Source organism: Eschrichtius robustus, chromosome 2, assembly GCF_028021215.1.
Source record: "Eschrichtius robustus isolate mEscRob2 chromosome 2, mEscRob2.pri, whole genome shotgun sequence".
In the NCBI taxonomy this organism is placed as follows: Eukaryota; Metazoa; Chordata; class Mammalia; order Artiodactyla; family Eschrichtiidae; genus Eschrichtius; species Eschrichtius robustus.
This window is the reverse complement of record NC_090825.1, coordinates 106,905,576-106,925,339: the sequence shown is the minus strand read 5'-3', so window position 1 is coordinate 106,925,339 and position 19,764 is coordinate 106,905,576.

Here is a 19,764-nt window from a genome sequence, read left to right as displayed (position 1 = left end):
GTTGTGTCTAATACACCACTAGGTAGGACAGAAGCCCTAAGAATCTAGAACCATTGGCAATCTGAGAACACCAAGGTTAGTTGCTATTTGTTTCTCTGTGTGATTTGTGGTGCGTAGAACATATGAAAAATAACATTGCCTTTCCTAGAATTATCTTTATTCAGAATCTCATTGCTAGCTTTTTTTGTTGTTGTTGTAGTTTCATACTATCTGAGGATGGTAAGACAAATGATTTTTATAAAAGATTATGGTTTTTCTACTTTATCAATAACCCATGATATATACAACAGATAGTCGTTGACCCAAAATGCAAAAACCAAAGTCTATTAAACCATCAATCTGCTTGCCCCTCTGTCAGCTGGCAGATGTGGACATGCCTGAGGACATTACCATTGGCTCCAGATCATGGATAACACTAAAAATTGGTTCCCTAAGTTTCCCAAAATTTTTATTGGGTTCACAGTCCCACATGTATTATTTTGCCTGGACTTTACACACCAACTTCCCTGTTCTCTCCCCTCCCTCCTGCCCTCCAAATGGTCTGTAACTGTCCATCAATCCATAGAAGGACAGGAATGCAAAACAGACGCCAAGTACGTTTTCTGCTCTCATTTCTAAGGATCTGGAGTAATAGCGCATCAGGAGCAAAAAGTTGTATCTACCACCACAACTCCCGTTGCATTGCCCCTAACTCAAATCTCTTTGTTCTTTCCCCCTTTAATGTCTGGCTCGACTCCTATCCAGTCCCAATTCCCTCCACTCATGCCTTAGTCCACCTTTTCTTGGCATGGTTTCTAGCTGCAGCTGCCTAATCTAACTTTGCTGCCCCTTGCTGAAGGCTGCCTCTGCTCCCCTGGTGCCCACCTGCTGCTCTTTCATCCACCATGCCTGTGCTGTCTCTCTCCTCTGACCCTTCTTCACCTCCTTTACCAGATGCCAGGACTTCAATCCACAACAGTTCAACTTTTTTATACTTTTCGGGGATTCAAAAGATGTTTCTACTCTCTGGCTCCATGAATTTTCTGCCTTTTTAAAAAGTTGTACTGTTTATGGAAGAAAGATATTATTAAAACATTAAAACAACTGAAAAATATACAAAACAGAACTTTAAAAATAAGCAAAAATCATACCACTCGGGATAAATCAAGGTTTCACATATTGATGAACATTCTTTAGACATCTCTCTCTCTTTGACTGCATAAATGCTCACATGATTTATAATAACACTTTTACTTATATGGGAGCGTGCAGAACAGGATGATTAGTAACCTGCATGCTTCACTGTCTGCACACCAGTAAATCAAGATCTATAGCCACCTGACAAATGACTGCACAGAACTTCTTACTTGTGTGTGTGTGTGTGTGTGTGTGTGTGTGTGTGTGTGTGTGTGTTTAATTATTGAAGGGAATCTGGATTGTTTGTGACTCTTCAATGTAGCCATGCAGGATATTGTGGAGGGTAGGGCTGCTGCTTGGTGAATCATTTTGGGCTTCCTTTTTTCAGTAACTCCTTTGTATTCTAAAGCTGCACACTTGCTTATCTGGCTTTCCACTGAAATGGAGCCAGTGGAAGGAAGAATCATGTCCCCACAAAGATGTCCACGTCCTAATCCCCAGGCCTGTGAATACGGCAAAAGGGACTTTGCAGATATGAGGACTTTGCAGATATGATTAAGGCAAGGATATTGAGATGTCCCCTCCTCAAGAGGTCTCCATCTCATACGCTGGATTATTTGTGGGCACAAAGCGTAATCACAAAATTGCTTATAAGGCAAAGAGGGAGGGAGATGCAATGGAAGGAGATGTAACAGAGAAGGAGATGTAATGACAGATGCAGAGGTCAGAGAGACAGAGAGGTGTGAATACGCTCCCTTGCTGGCTTTGAAGGTGGAGGAGGGAACATAAACCAAGAAATGCAAGCAGAAGCTGGAAAAGGCAAGCAAACAGATTCTCCTTTAGAACTTCTGGAAAAAAAAAACCATTCTGCTGACACCTTGATTTTAGGAGTTACGATTTCCAGAACTATAAGATCATAAATTTGTGTTGTTTTAAGCCTCTTATTTTCTGGTATTTGTTGCAGCAGCAATAGGAAACTAATACAGAGCCAATCTCCAATTTCCCCTGTTAATACTCTCCTGAGAGATTTAGTGAAACCATTCTGGAAACTCTCACCCAAGAATAAAGAATTTGATCATGAACCTGAAATTCTTCCTCACAAAGAGACTATTTGTCTCTTGGAGTTCTACAGACCATTAGCCTAGGAGTAACCTTAATTTTGGGAAAATGCTCTCTCCAAGAGGTCAGTGAGGAAGTGATCCCCAGCCTCTGGAGTATATCAGATGAAGTTACCAGGTCAGCCCAGGATGGATGTCATATCCCAGCAACACTCACATGAGTGGTGTCAGTGGGGCCTCAGGTCTGCTTGACTCCTATCTTCCCCCAAGGACAGTAGGAAGAAGGACTCTGTTTGACATTATTGTTCTCTTCAAAATCTTGGTACAAATTAAAACTTTTCAGTGTTGGGCCTCACACATTTTTTTGATAGGGTAAAAGTAAGAGTCAAAGTTTCAAACATTTGAAAGAGTAAAAGGAATTAGCAATACTGGGGCTACCACTGGAGTATATCAACCACAACAGTTTGGCTATGTAATCCATTCCCTACATTTAAAAAGTTGAGGCAAAACAATCACTCACCCTGTGAGGAGAACTTCAGTCTGCTGCACAGATGGGGACCACAGTGAACCATTGTATTATATCAGCTTCCAGGTTCTCTGGTTGCAAGCAACTGATACAGACGCTGGCTAACTTAGGAGCACAGAGATTTTATTGCAAGGGTATGAAGTAACTCTTGAAATCCATGAGGAGCTGAAGATCAAGGCTTGGAAAGATTGGCAACCAGGGCAGCTCTGGAGACTTAAGCAGCAGGAACTAACAGACTCATTAGGGCACTGCCCTTGGGATGGAAAAGCTATAAGAATTAAAGTCTTGGGGAAGAGTCACATGTTCAGCCCTAAGAAAGGTGGGGAAGGAAGATCCTCAAAATGTGGCTCCCAAAGGGAGCTCAGCGACCCTACGAAGCTGGTTGTTTCTGTTATTGACACTCTCTTACTTAGGAGGAAGCTGCGTTCTTAAGAAGCAAAGTAGCTTGACCCAGGTAATAAAGCTGGCAAATCGTCATATCAGGATTTCTCTAGTCTGATTCCGGAGACTAATGCTTAACCTCTATACCATGAGGCCTCTCTGCATTCCCCAAGAAAAATATGGGGTACTGATATCAGAAGAATGTGAAATGGCTTTAGTTGGCAAAAAACCACAGTGGAAGCCAAACTACCATTAGCATTTATTGGACATTAATTTACTATGTGTCATAAAGTAATATATAAGAAGTTAAGTATGGAGAGATGGATCCCCTACCTTTGCACAGACAATACTACTACCATATGAATCAATGCACTGAGATGTGAGCTCCACAGGACAAGGAATTTGATGTCTTATTCAACACTATATCGTGAGCATCTAGAATTTGGTCTAGGGTCTGGTATACAGTAAGTGGTCAATAAATATTTGTTGAATAAATGAATACAGTAAACAGATCTAAAATATATTTAAATAATTTTTATAAACAGATTTAAACACAACAATCATAGGACGTATGTGTGAGAGAGGTGCTCAGCGAAGAGGTGAGAAGACAGGAGAATTCATGGGACGCTTCCTAGAGTAGGAGGCTTTGGACATCAGATGTTAGAGTTGGTAATAACAACCAGCAGGCAGGTGGTAGGGAGAAAAATACAGCAATCTTCACTTCTAGTTTATTTGGAAGGCTTTTCTAGTAAAAGAGATCTGATTAAAGAGATTATTACTTTAACAATGCTTTAAAGGCAGTTGGAAAGGAACCAAGATAAATGTTTGAGTGTTTTCAGTGTGACTATAGAGTCTAAAGAGATTCCCTAATCTGAGCATTTTGATAGGAAAGGAAGACGATGAAAGAGGAGTATGAAAGGTATATTTTAAGATCTGATTTTTTCTGTTTTTTTTTTTTTTGCGCCAATGAAATAGGTTAGGGTATGCGGAGAAGATTACAGTGTTTCCCTTTATAGGAGATATAACTGAATATTTGATTTTTCAACGGTTTGAAAAATCAATGACTACAAAAAAACCTCCTGCAGAAATCATGTCCCTCTACCTCTTTGGGGGGTACAGGTCTAATATTTAGCCAGTGTGCATGTAAAAGTCATTCAGGTCCTCCCAGTCATCCAAGGCCGGTGTCTGTCCCACGAGGTAGGTGCCCATATAGCACCAACTGTCAAGTATTTTTGAAGAAAGCCCCATGGTGGTGTTCAACATAGAGAAGTGGTGTTGAAACCACAGTAGAGATGCTTTTCATGAAGAGAATACTGATTTATGAACAGGAAGCAAAGGGTTGAAACGAACAGATGCTTCTTTGGGTGACAGTTGTCTTCAAGGACAAGTATTAAAACTCACTTCATTTAATTTTCATATGGGGGTTGGGGAGGGATGGATTGGGAGTTTGGGATTAGAAGATGCAAACTACTATATATAGGATGGATAAACAACAAGATCCTACACTATAGCACAGGGAACTACATTCAATATCCTGTGATAAACTATAATGGAAAAGAATATGGAAAGGAATATATACATGTATAACTGAGTCACTTTGCTATATAGCAGAAAACTAACACAACATTGTAAATCAACTATATTTCAATAAACTTTAAAAAAATAAAATAAATAATTTTCCTAGATTACTTAGAAGACGAATTCCCTAGGATAATCTCTATAATTATGAATTCCATCTGCATATTATAAGTAGCTAGTAGCCAGACAAATGAGTTAACACTAAAGAGAGTCTTAGGAAGTTATGCGAGCGAAAAGTCAAGGAAGATCTATTCTCTTATCAATCACAACCTAGAAAAGGGATCTGAAACCACTGTGGAAATACCCTGAGATCACACACTCAACATGCAGACTGAAAGGTCAGCCATGTGTTCTACATAAACAAAACTAGGAGAAAGAGGGCAACCACTCCCAGAAGACTAAAACATTTAGAATGGGTAAATCTGAAAAAGCAGAAGCTGAAGAAAAAGCATATCAAAATCTACAAAATTGCCTACAGAACTCATGAAACAGGATTGTTACGACAAAATGACTAAGAGAGAGGCATTTGGGGCATGGATAAAGTAAATATAAAACTAACCTTAAAAGTTTTTCTTTCTACAGCTTTGATAAGTATATGAAATTTACACTACTAAGGGGTCTCTTGAAGACAAAGGGTGGCCTTATTCTTTGCTATGTACTCATTTCCCGCCAGGGAATCTAGAAGTAGCAGATGCTCATTAAACACTTCTTAGGTGGATAGATAAATGGGTCAATAAAATAAATAACTATGAGTGTTCATTATTTTGAGTTCCAAGTTTCTTTAAAACTTTGTGTATGAGAGGGATTTCACAAATGAGAGGATAAGCCTCTTGAAGATGCAGACAAAAATATCATACGGTCTCCTCTCATGGTGAGCTTCTTGCTTCCCCAATACAATCTACTTCTTATATTCTCAGCCATGCATACTCCAACCTCTGATTTTTAAAATAAGCTATTAAGCAATGTGATCCACTAAGCTAGGTTAAGGGGCCATTCTACTGTTCATGGATAGAGACTGGACTTTCCTCACCTCCCAGGATTTTCATGATAGAGACGATCTGCCTTGCAAAGCCTAAGACACTGACTAACCAGCCATTTTCAAAAAAAGCTTGCCATCCCCTTTTGTAATGACATAACTGCCATTGTAGCATGAAAGCAGCTGTAGATAGTACACAAATGGATAGGCTCAGTGGTATTTGACCTTGTGGAGCTCAGGCATAGAGGAAAGGTCCTTGACTCTACTTCAGGAGTTCAAGGAAGGCTGCATGGAACAGTGTTATGTGCAGTGTGTCTGGAAGGAAGAGTAGGAGCTGGCAAAGCAGAGGACCCTAGGGGAGGGCATTCCGGCAGGGGCAGCAGTGCAGAAACAGAGGTGAGAGAAGACTGGGGCAGTCAGCGGCTTCAGGCCATGTGGTGTGGCTGGAAGATTTGCTGCATGCGGAGAGCGTTAACAGACGGGGCTGGAAAGATTAGCTCCATTCAGTCAGGATGTGTCTACTCTGTTCACCTCCTTCCCCGGCGCCTGGCACAAAGCCTGTCAGGTAGCAGAGGCTCCATAAACGTTGGTTCAGTGGGAATGAAAGATAGGCAGGGCCTAGATCAAGAAGTCAATCAAATTTTAGTTGTTTTAAGGACAAGACAAAGGGAAAGCTAAGAGCGACACACCACTGAAACATTAGGACACGGCCACTTATGACCCATGACCATGAGCAATTTCCTCCACCTCTCTGGGTCTCTGAACCTCCATTTTCTTGAATGTAAAGCTGCAATAGTGATGTTTGCCTCACAGTGTTGTTGTGAGGACTACATGCATCGTGATTCAGTAGACGGCCTGGTACGAGGCCTGGCACCTGGAGGCAGTGATTATTGTGAGTCTGTGTCACTGCTGAGTTTGGCAGCATCTCAGTGTTTGATATTATATCTCATCTGGTGGGGAAAACTGAAACAGAGCTGAAGCTTGTGATGGTGAACGCAGTGTGCTGAGATTCTGTTCTGGCGTCGGCTGGGATTGTTTGTTCAGTCCTAACAGCTAGCAAGAGTCCTCCTCTGGGACCCTGAAAAATCACTAGCCACACAGGAACCAAAAGGCAGGCAGAAACCTGAGCAGCCAGGAGGAAGGCAGAGGCGGCCTTTGTGCAGAAAACATTTGTTCCCTTAAAGAAATAGGATGTTTGAAAAGAAAACACGCAACATTGGAGACACAGACTCCAGCACATTCATTTTGGTTACCACTCCCTCCAGATGGACTGCAGGATCAGGCCAGCTACATGATATATTCCTTTGCCAGGAACAAAACTCACTACAGAGAATGCTGTGTTCTCACACAAAATAATTTTTGTGTTACATTGAACTAAAGTCATGTCCAATTGCCATACTCCAGAAAGCAAGGAACCACCTTAATTCCTTAAATTCATGATGCATCTACAAGTCATGAAACCCATAATCAATTTTTGGTTGGGGTGTTGTTTACTATGCCTAGAAGACGGCTCTGGAGTTTTCCCAGGCTTTAGGAATGCAGAAGGACATGAGTTGGATGCACCCCTTTCACACTTTTTAAACCGCTCTAGACTGGGATTGGGAAACTGTCTGACCATGGGAATAATCCATATCCACACTTAACCTGATGGGCCTCGCTCCATGGGGAGCCTGGAATAACACAGCCCAGAAGAGGAGACAAATAACATGGAAGGCAAAGGCAAAATCCAAAACGCAGAGTTCTTGGAGCCACAAAAGATTTCCTGGGTCATGTTGTCCACCTTCCTGCAAAGTTTTTCTTTTGTAAAGCAACTTTTCTTGAAAAATCAGCTCAAGTTTTGATGATCACCTTGCTCCCTGCTCAACGAGCATTTCTTTCCCTCATTGCTTGCCTTGCTTACATCAGTAACTAAGCAGCTTCCTATGTAAAATATAATTCTTGATTAGGAGTTGGCTTTAATGGCTCCCATCGCAAATACTGGGTGATAATACTTTTTATTTACCTTATTTTTCTGTATAAATCTGTTCTTACAAATTTTTGGTCTTCCACTCAAATGCCCAAAACGATTATTTACTGTGCATCATTATTTAAACAAACTTCTCATCAATAATAATAATTAAAAAAAAGCTAGGGACTTCATAAATATTTAATATTCTTAAAATATAAATCTATATATACATACACAGGTTTGTGTTTATCAAATTTTTATATTTTTAGAAGTTTACAAGCTATATAACTTTTCCTTTAGTTTTTTTTTTTTTTTTTTTTAATTATTTATTCATGTATTTTTGGCTGTTTTGGGTCTTCGTTTCTGTGCGAGGGCTTTCTCTAGTTGCGGCAAGTGGGGGCCGCTCTTCATCGCGGTGCACGGGCCTCTCACTGTCGTGGTCTCTCTTGTTGAGGAGCACAGGCTCCAGACGCACAGGCTCAGCAGTTGTGGCTCACGGGCCCAGTTGCTCCGCGGCATGTGGGATCTTCCCAGACCAGGGCTCGAACCCGTGTCCCCTGCATTAGCAGGCAGATTCTCAACCACTGCGCCAACAGGGAAGCCCCTCCTTTAGTTTTTTTATACTCACATGAGATTAAGAGTTTAATAGACCTTTGGTGTTTAAGTTATTTTTACCCCTTTTCTGAGCATCTTCTCCAGGTATACTGGAGACAGCTACATGCGATTACGTATCAGAAAGAAATTCCACAACACTGAATAAGAGCTCCCAAGACAGTGTCCTAGAATAGAGCAACAAGAGGAAAATATAAAAATGATTTGCTTATACTATTTATAAGTTAAATCTGCTTGGTAATAAGTTGGCTCTATGCAAGCCAGAACACCTGCACAAGTTTCTTCTAGAGAATGGTTATGAGAGTGAAGCATAATGATTCTCTGGCCCACTGCCTTCTCCATAGCATTTTACTTTTGTTGATAAATTATTCTTCCCCAGTTTGGTCTCATTACAAAGATTGTTCCCATCTGAGAGGCAGTATAGCCTACAGTCAAACACACAGACTCTAGAACCAGACTTGGGTTCTAATTCCTGCTCTGTGCCTCACTAGCTGTGTGCCCCTAGGCGAGTCTTTGACCTCTCTGTGGCACAGCTACCTCATTGGTAAGAAGAGAACAGTAGTTGTAATCTCCTCATATTTACAAAACCCCTTAATAATTGCATGGTCTATAGTAAGTGTTCACTGAATGTTAGGTAGGATTTACTTTGTCTTCTTCTGCTACTTCCTTTTCCACAAAATCCTTCTTCTCCAAGTTTGTAAGAACCGACTTATCGATAATCTCAATATTATTACAATCTAGAAATACTATCCTATAGGCCAACAGTTAAAGGGCCATTGCCCCAGTGTTTTGTGATGATTTGGGACTAGTATGATCACAACCAGGTGAAGCTGCCATCATGCCATCATTGCCATGGTACAATAACTAAATAGAGACCATCATAGAATAACGTCTGTCTTTGTAAAACATCAGCATGTATTCGGTGAGGCCACTGAGGATGGTCTAGGTGAAAATATAACACCAAAATTTCTTGTGGGATGTACATTTCATAGCACGCAATTCTCTCTCTCTTTTTCTCACATACACACACACACACACACACACACACAGATTTATATTATAAATATATAATATTATAAATATATATTTGTATTTATGCTGAGATAAATATATGAATACTCTTACTTCCACAACTGAAATAATTAATAATTAATTTTAATAATTTTAATTTTAATAATAATTATACAGATAATAATTATAAGAGAAGCTTGTCTCAGTGAGGGAAAATAAATATCATCTAGTCAGTTCACAAATACGGGCTGTAACAGTGTTTATAAACTCCTCCCCACATTCCTCAGCATTTTCTAGAATCTTCTCTAAACATCGACAGGCTCAGTCCATAAACCAGGCATTGCTAGAGGTCATTTTCTTAGTTGGCACAGCAGAGATTAACTTACCCTATTAAAAATATTCACACATGTATGTAGGGTTTTCTATATGAAACACAGCTTTCAGTTCTTAGCATAAAATTCTAAAATGCTCACAAGATGGAAATGTCCCTGACTGTGTTTCTATTTCTGCATTATTCCCTCAGATGAATTTATTTTTGGTTCTTGGTGATTTCCTCAAGTTTGACATAACTCTTGGTGCTAAATGTCTCTGTCATGTGCCTCTTTCCTTCTCTCATTCTGTTACTCCATTTTTTCCAGTCATTTTCTTTACTATTCTCTGTTCTTCCATTACTTTCCAATTTTAATGTCATCTTGGTCACTTTTTACTTTCTCTTTCTAAACAATCAGTGTATAAAACAATTATTTTATATTATTTCTTAAACATGTTGAATTAAAATGTATTTCTTAATAGGACACTTTTGCGTAAAAAATACCAACAACTCTGATTTAGTTAATTTAGTTTTTAAAACTAAATTTGAATATTTACTTACAGGAAACCAATAATTATCTTTTTCTCTCAGACTGAGAGGCCCTAAGAGTCCCTTAGAATATGTTAATACCCTTATTAAAATTTATATTTAATTAAATAAGTAATGCACGGCAGCATGTTTTGGACGTCTTTACCTCATACTTTTAAATGACCTTTTATTATTCTAAACTACAGATAAACCATATTTATTTAATTATTTCCCCATTGATGAATGGTTAGCTCTTTCCATTTTTAAATCTGTGAACAAAAGAGACTCAATAACTATCCTTATTTATATACATCCTTTCTCAAATATGAAAGTTTCTTTGTAAGGCAGGTCTAATAAGCAATGTCACTAGTTTAAGAAGTAAATGCATTTTCAATATTAAAGTGAGAAGTGCCTTTCTAAGATGGACCTGATTACATAAATATTAAAATTTTCTAAGTTGAAAAAGACCATAAGGTATTACAGAAAAGGTACACTGCTCTTCCTATTTAATAAGATTTTTATCAGAAAAATCAGAAAAAAATTAAAAATTGTTTTTGTCCTCACCATCTGGGGAAATGATATTTTTTTCCTTTACCATGATTATGATCAATTATAATAACTGTATCCTATTTGTTGATTGATTGTTGCTGGATATTATTTGCTAATGTTTTATTTAGGATGTTTGCACAAATATTCATAAAAGAAGTGAGTCTTTAATTTTCCTTTTTTTATATCCCCTTCATCAGGTTTCAGTATCATTGCTATGCTGACTTTCTTCATAAAAAGAATTGAGAGCTGTTTTTCAGAATAGTTTAAAGAAGATTGAAGTCATCCATTCCACAGTGCACTCACCTGTTAACATTTTGTTCTTATGCCTTGGAAGAAAGGATGACACTCTAAAAACTTCTCCATTTCATTAAATATTTCTACCTTTTATGAGAGTTGATCTTGGTTTCTTAGAAAGTCAAACATTTCTTCCAAGTTTTCAATTTTGTGTATGTGTAGAGTTAAATAAAGTATTTCCTAAACCTTAACACTATTTTCTCTATTCTTTCCCCATTTTATCTCCTAATTTTATGTTTGCTTTCTTTTCTCCTTGATTAGATTCACTATCTATCATATGTATTAATTTTGTTTTGTCTGTTTATTTCTAATTCTATTTTGTATTTTTGTCAAACTTCAGATATATAATGTTTTATTAATGCTTGCAAATCTTTTCCTTACACTATAATTCCTAGAGTTAGAAAAGTTAGAATCTTTTCTAAATCTATGAATTTTCCTTTGGGCGTTATACTGTGTAGTGTCTTCCTTTTGTTATTTTAAAGATACTGTGAAATTTTGTTCTTAATTTAATAAAATTCAAAATGGTTTAAGGTAAAATTTTTACAAGTGGCTGAGACTTTTGATATTTTATTATTTATTTCTGGTTTTATTCCATTAAGGGAAGAGACTATTTTTGAATGTATTACATACAACTTTTACTCTTTTAGAATATTTTCGTTATCTTTTGAAGTTTAATATGACATTTAGAAATATTTTACGGCTACTGCCATAGAAGGGGTATGTGTGTGTGTGTGTGTGTGTGTGTGTGTGCGTGCATGCGTGTGTGTGCACACAGGTGTGTTTGAAAAAGACCAAGAGATCTACCACATTAATTATTCAGTTCCTGAGCTACTCTTAATTATTTTTGTCTTCCTAATCTGCTGAAAAATTTGTATTAAAGCTTCCAGCTTTCAGTCTACAATAATAATAATCTCTCCTTGAACAAGGTGTCCTTCATTTTCATTTTTCACTTGACACTGCAAATAATGTAGCTGACCTTCATACCTTGCAATATATCTGAAGAAAATGGCTGTATATCTGGGAGTAGAATTGCTAGGTCATAGAGTAGGCATATATTCAGCTCTAGTAGGTACTACCAAATTATTCTCAACGTGGTTGTACCAATTTACAATTCCTCCAGCAATATGGGACAATTCATCTGGCAACTCTTACAAACTCTATTTATTTATTTATTTATTTATGGCTGTGTTGGGTCTTCGTTGCTGTGCTCAGGCTTTCTCTAGTTGCAGCGAGCGGGAGCTACTCTTTGTTGCGGTGCGTGGGCTTCTCATTGAGGTGGCTTCTCTTGTTATGGAGCACGGGCTCTAGGCGCATGGGCTTCAGTAGTTGTGGCATGCAGGCTCAGTAGTTGTCGCACACAGGCTTAACTACTCCACGGCATGTTGGATCTTCTCAGACCAGGGCTTGAAGCCATGTCCCCTGCATTGGCAGGCGGATTCTTAACCACTGTGCCACCAGGGAAGTCCCTTACCAACTCTTTACATTTTCTGTCTTTTTATTTTATTTACTCTGCTCAGTTAATTTGCATTTCTCTGATGACTAAGAAATTTGAGCATCTTTTCATGTTTATTAGCAATTTGGATATCATCTTTGGTGAAGTGCCAGATAAAGTCACTGTGCCCATTTGTTTATTGGGTTGCTTTTCTCCTGCTTCTTATTATTTATAGAAGTTCCTTATTTACACTATAGTCTAAAATAGTTATTTACTTTTACAATTTTCCTATTATTCTAGAAACTTAAAATACCTTAACTCTATTTTTCCCTTTGCATTATTGTGACAGCATTTTCATTCACATATTGTAAACCACATAAAACATTGTTATCACTGTCATTGTTTTGTATGGTCAATAGGCACTCAATATTCATTTCTCTTATACACTTATTTACTCTTTCCATTGCTCTTTATTCCATTCACTGTTTTAAAATTTCCCTCTGTGATTATTTTCCTTCTGCTTGAATAACTCCCTATAATTTAGATCTTCTAGAAGCAAATTATCTTGCTTTTCTTTCTGAAAATATCTTCATTCACTTTCAAAAGATATTTTTGCTGGGTATTTAAATAACAGCTGAAAGTTATTTTCTTCCAGTTCTTTAAGAATGACATTTTGTTGTGTTCTGGCTCTCATCATTTCTGTTGTAAAGTCAGTGAGAAGTCTTACTGTTGCTTCTCTTCCTCCTTATTTTCACATGTCTTCTCTGAGGAGAGCCAATTCCTCACCAGCTCCTTATAGCCTCATGAAACCTGATGCTTTCTCACTCTTAGAACCCCACTCCTATCAAATATTTCCCAAAAAAGGCAAATCTCCCTCAAAAGAAATTGTCATATCAGCTGCTTAAGGGAATGTAATTTTTTCCATATCATTGTACATGTTTCATCCTCTTTGAAGTTAATCTTTTTCTCACTTTTCCTTTGCACATTTGAGGGACTCTCCTTTTCTTTGAATTTGAGCAGTATTTTGGAGTTAGTTAATTCTTATTTTATTTAAGACAGGTAAATGCTTTCATGTCACAGTATCATTGATTTTTAAATATCTAAGAACATTTTAACTCTGTTATTGAATATTGATTCTGTTCTATTTTGTATTCTTTAATTTAAAAAATTGTCTTTAATATCTGACCTCTAAAGTCTTCTCATCTGTCTTTACTTCTCCCACATTCTGATTAGATTTGGACTTTTCATTAGCAGAATTTAATCTCTTCTGTCCATTTTTGTAGCTATAATTTATGTTCCCTCTCTAAATGGCCAATAATTCTTACCTTAAACTTAATATATGCAGTCTGTTTTAAAGACTGGTTATGTAATTTCTGAATTTTTCTTTATACTCTACAACTTCCTCAATAGACTGATACAATTTAATTATGCATAGTTTTCCTCACACTTTCTTATGTTTCCTTGTAATTTACTGAACATTAGAGACCTAGTCTCATGAGAAACTTTTTTTGTTTCAAGTTGGGGTATACACATACATAGTAAAATTCACAGTTTTGACAAATGTATACATCCATATATATATCCATGTAACCAACACCCCAATTGAGATATAGATTTTCATGCCTCTAGAAAGTTCTTGTTCCCCTTTCTAGTCAATCTTTTCCTTACCAGAAGCAACCACTATTCTGATTTCTACCCCTATAGATTCATTTTTGCATGTTCTTGAACTTGATATAAATAGAATCACATTGTATACACATTTTTGCATTTGGCTTCTTTAACTCAAAATATTTATGACAGCAACTGATTTTGTTGTGTTTATCAGTAGTTTATTTGTCTGCATTGCTGAGCAGTACTCAAGCATGTGAATATGTCATGACTTATCTGTCCAGTTTCCTGTTGACGGACATTTGGGTTGCTTTGGAGTTCAAGTTAGATTTTATTGCTCTTGTGTAATATTTTCTTTCAATTACTTTGAGTGTGGGGGAAATATATAGAAATGTGTACTAAATTTTGGAATATTTTTTAATCTTGTCATTTGCTTAAGAAAAGTCTATAGGTTTTCTTGTTTTCTTCTTTTGATAATTTCATGAAAATTTAATTTAAAAAAAATGATAGTCTCCAGAAATTTTTCTTACTCTGTCATCTTATCTGAACAATTAATGTCATATGAAATAAATATATCTTAAGTAAGCACTAAGGGCTTTAGAACTTGGAAGTTTTAAATGCAGTAAAAATGTTAAGAATAATTAAAACAAAATTGCACAATTAACTACATATAGCTATTATGTGGGCTATTTTCCAATTTTATTGAGATATAATTTAGATGCAATAAAATGCACTGATTTGAAGGCACAGTTTAGTTATTTTGGTAATTGTATAGAGGTATGTAACTATTGCCCAAATCAAGATATAGAATAGATCCCACACCATAAAGAGTCTCCTTTTGGCACTCTGAAGTCAACCTCCTTCCATGACCCCCACTTATATGCCTTCTGTAACTATAGATCAGCTTTTTCATATAAATGGAATCATGTAGTATGTATATTGTGTTTGTTATAATTACTTTAGCATAATGTTTTTTTACAACTTTATTGTGACTTATTTTACATGTTACAAAATTCACTCATTTCAAGTGTACAATTTAATGATTTTTAATAAATTTACCGAGTTGTGTAACCATCACCATAAATCAGTTTTAGAATATTTTCATCACCCCAGTAAGATCCTTCATGCCCATTGTCTGTTCATCCCAACCCCACCTTCTGTCCCACACAACCACTAAACCACTTTCTATCTCTATAGATGTCTCTTTCATGGACAGTTCACATCAACTGAATCGTAAAATGTACAGTCTCTTGTCTGTAGCTCCATTCACTTAGCATACTGTTTTTTAGATTCATCCATGCTGTTCAGTGTATTAATACTTTGCTCCTTTTTACTACTCAGCTTTCACTTATTTTATCAAAATGTACAGTATTACTTAACTTGCTTATCCATTCATCTTTTGATTGACACTTGGGTTGTTCAGTTTGGGGCTATTATGAATAATGCTTTCATAAATACATTCAAGCAGGTTTGAGAAATATGTTTATATTTTTGGGGGAAATACCTAGGAGTGAGATTGTTGGGCCAGTTGGTAATTATATGTATAATTCATAATACGCTGCTTTACTGGTTTCAGAAGTGGCTGTACAATTTTGCATTCCTCAAGCAACGTGTAAGAGGTCTAGTTGCCCCATACCTTTACCAACACTTAGTATTCTTTTTTTAAACTTTACACTCCTGTGGGTGTGCAATTGGATCTATATAGCTACAAATATATATGTCTATACTAATGCAATCCCAATCAAAATCCTAGATGGCTTTTTAAAGAAACTAATAAGCTGATTATAAAATGTATATGAAAAGGCAAAGGGAGATTGGTTCAAGATGGTGGAGTAGAAGGATGTGCACTCACTGCTTCTTGTGAGAGCACCAGAATCACAACTAACTGCTGAACAATCATCGACAAGAGGACACTGGAACTCACCAAAAAAGATGCCCCACATCCAAGGACAGGGGAGAAGCCACAATGAGATGGTAGGAGGGGGTGCAATCACAATAAAATCAAATCCCATGGCTGCTGGGTGGGTGACTCACAAACTGGAAAACACTTATACCACAGACGGCCAGCCACTGGAGTGAAGGTTCTGAGCCTCAGGTCAGGCTTCCAAACCTGGGGGTCTGGCAACGGGAGGAGGAATTCCTAGAGAATCAGACTTTGAAGATGGGCGGGATTTGACTGCAGGACTTCGACAGGACTGGGGGAAGTGGAGACTCCACTCTTGGAGGGCACGCACAAAGTAGTGTGCACATCAGGACCCAGGGAGGGAGCGGTGACTCCATCGGAGACTGAACCAGACCTACCTGCTAGTGTTGGAGTGTCTTCTGCAGAGGTGGGGGGGGGGTGGCTGTGGCTCACCACAGGGACAAGGACACTGGCGGCAGAAGTTCTGGGAAGTACCCCTTGGCGTGAGCCCTCCCAGAGTCTGCCATTAGCCCCACCAAAGAGCTGGGTAGGCTCCAGTGCTGGGTTTCCTCAGGCCAAACAACCAACAGGGAGGGAACACAGCCCCACACATCAGCAGACAAGCAGATTAAAGTTTTACCGAGCTCTGCCCACCAGAGCAACACCCAGCTCTACCCACCACCAGTCCCTCCCATCAGAAAGCTTGCACAAACCTCTTAGATAGCCTCATCCACCAGAGGGCAGACAGCAGAAGCAAGAAGAACTACAATCCTGCAGCCTGTGGAACGAAAACCACACTCACAGAAAGAGAAACAAAATGAAAAGGCAGAGGTTTATGTATCAGATAAAGCAACAAGATAAAACCCCAGAAAAACAACTAAATGAAGTGGAGATAGGCAACCTTCCAGAAAAAGAATTCAGAATGATGATAGTGAAGATGATCCAGGACCTCAGAAAAACAATGGAGGCAAAGATCGAGAAGATGCAAGAAATGTTTAACAAAGACCTAGAAGAATTAAAGACCAAACACCTAGAAGAATTAAAGAACAAACAAACAGAGATGGACAATACAATAACTGAAAAGAAGAATACACTAGAAGGAATCAATAGCAGAATAACTGAGGCAGAAGAAAGGATAAGTGACCTAGAAGACAGAATGGTGGAAATCACTGCCACAGAACAGAATAAAGAAAAAAGAATGAAAAGAAATGAAGACAGCCTAAGAGACCACTGGGACAACATTAAATGCAACAACATTTGCATTATAGGGGTCCCAGAAGGAGAAGAGAGAGAGAAATGACCCGAGAAAATATTTGAAGAGATTATAGTCGAAAACTTCCCAAACTTGGAAAGGAAACAGCCACCGAAGCCTAGGAAGGGCACAGAGTCCCAGGCAGGATAAACCCAAGGAGAAACAGGCTGAGACACACAGTAATCAAATTGACAAAAATTAAAGAAAAAGAAAAATTATTAAAAGCAACAGGGAAAAATGACAAATAACATACAAGGGAACTCACATAAGAATAACGGCAGAATTCTCAGCAGAAACTCTACAAGCCAGAGGGAGTAGCATGACATATTTAAAATGATGAAAGGTAAGAACCTACAAGCAAGAGTACTCTAACTGGCAAGGATCTCATTCAGATTTGACAGAGAACTCAAAAGCTTTACAGACAAGCAAAAGCTAAAAGAATTCGGCACCACCAAACCAGCTCTACAACAAATGCTAAAGGAACTTCTCTAAGTGGGAAACACAAGAGAAGAAAAGGACCTACAGAAACGAACCCAAAACAATTAAGAAAATGGTCATAGGAACATACATATCAATAAATACCTTAAACGTGAATGGATTAAATGCTCCAACCAAAAGACACAGGCTCGCTGAATGGTTACAAAAACAAGACCCATCTATATGCTGTCTACAAGAGACCCACTTCAGACCTAGGGAAACATACAGACTGAAAGTGAGGGGATGGAAAAAGATATTCCATGCAAATGGAAATCAAAAGAAAGCTGAAGTAGCAATACTCATATCAGATAAAAGAGACCTTAAAATAAAGAATGTTACAAGAGACAAGGAAGGACACTACATAATGATCAAGGGATCAATCCAAGAAGAAGATATAACAATTATAAATGTATATGCACCCAACATAGGAGCACCTCAATACATAAGGCAAATGTTAACAGCTATAAAAGAGGAAATCGACAGTAACACAATAATAGTGGGGGACTTTAACACCTCACTTACATCCATGGACAGATCATCCAGACAGAAAATTAATACGGAAACACAAGCTTTAAATGACACAATAGACAAGATAGATTTAATTGATATTTATAGGACATTCCATCCAAAAACAGCAGATTACACTTTCTTCTCAAGTGTGCACAGAACATTCTCCAGGATAGATCACATCTTGGGTCACAAATCAAGCCTCAGTAAATTTAAGAAAACTGAAATCATATCAAGCACCTTTCTGACCACAAGGCTATGAGATTAGAAATAAATTACAGGGAAAAAAATGTAAAAAACACAAACACATGGAGGATAAACAATACTTTACTAAATAACCAAGAGATCACTGAAGAAATAAAAGAGGAAATCGAATAATACCTAGAGACAAATGACAATGAAAACATGAGAGCCCAAAACCTATGGGATGGAGCGAAAGCTGTTTTAAGAGGGAAGTTTATAGCAATACAATCCTCTGTCAAGAAACAAGAAAATTCTCAAATAAACAATCTAACCTTACACCTAAAGGAACTAGAGAAAGAAGAACAAACAAAACACAAAGTTAGCAGAAGGAAAGAAATCATAAAGATCAGAGCAGAAATAAATGAAATAGAAACGAAGAAAACAACAGCAAAGATCAATAAAACTAAAAGCTCGTTCTCTGAGAAGATAAACAAAACTGATAACCCTTTATCCAGACTCATCAAGAAAAAGAGGGAGAGGACACAAATCAATAAAATTAGAAATGAAAAAGTAGAAGTTACAATGGACAAGGCAGAAATACAAAGTATCATAAGAGACTACTACAAGCAACTCTATGCCAATAAAATGGACAATCTGGAAGAAAAGGACAAAGTTTTAGAAAGGTATAACCTTCTAAGACTGAACCAGGAAGAACTAGAAAATATGAACAGACCAATCACAGGTAATGAAATTGAAACTGTGATTAAAAATCTTCCAACAAACAAAAGTCCAGGACCCGATGGCTTTACAGGTGAATTCTATCAAACATTTAGAGAAGAGCTAACATTCATCCTTCTCAAACTCTTCAAAAAAATTGCAGAGGAAGAACACTCCCAAACTCATTCTACAAAACCACCACACCCTGATACCAAAACCAGACAGAGATACTAGAAAAAAAGAAAGTTACAGACCAATATCACTGATGAATATAGATGCAAAAATCTTCAACAAAATACTAGCAAACAGAATCCAATGACACAGTAAAAGGATCATACACCATGATCAAGGGGGATTTATCCCAAGGAGGCAAGGATTCTTTAATATATGCAAATCAGTCAATGTGATACACCATATTAACAAATTGAAGAATAAAAACCATATGATCATCTCAATAGATGCAGAAAAAGCTTTTGACAAAATTCAACATCCATTTATGATAAAAACTCTTCAGAAAGTGGGCATAGAGGGATCTTACCTCAACATAATAAAGGCCATATATGACAAACCCACAGCCAACATCATTCTCAATGGTGAAAAACTGAAAGCACTTCCTCTAAGATCAGGAACAAGACAAGGATGTCCACTCATGCCACTATTATTCAACATAGTTTTGGAAGTCCTAGCCATAGCAATCAGAGAAGAAAAATAAATAAAAGGACTACAAATTGGAAAAGAACAAGTAAAACTGTCACTGTTTGCAGATGACATGATACTATACATAGAGAATCCTAAAGG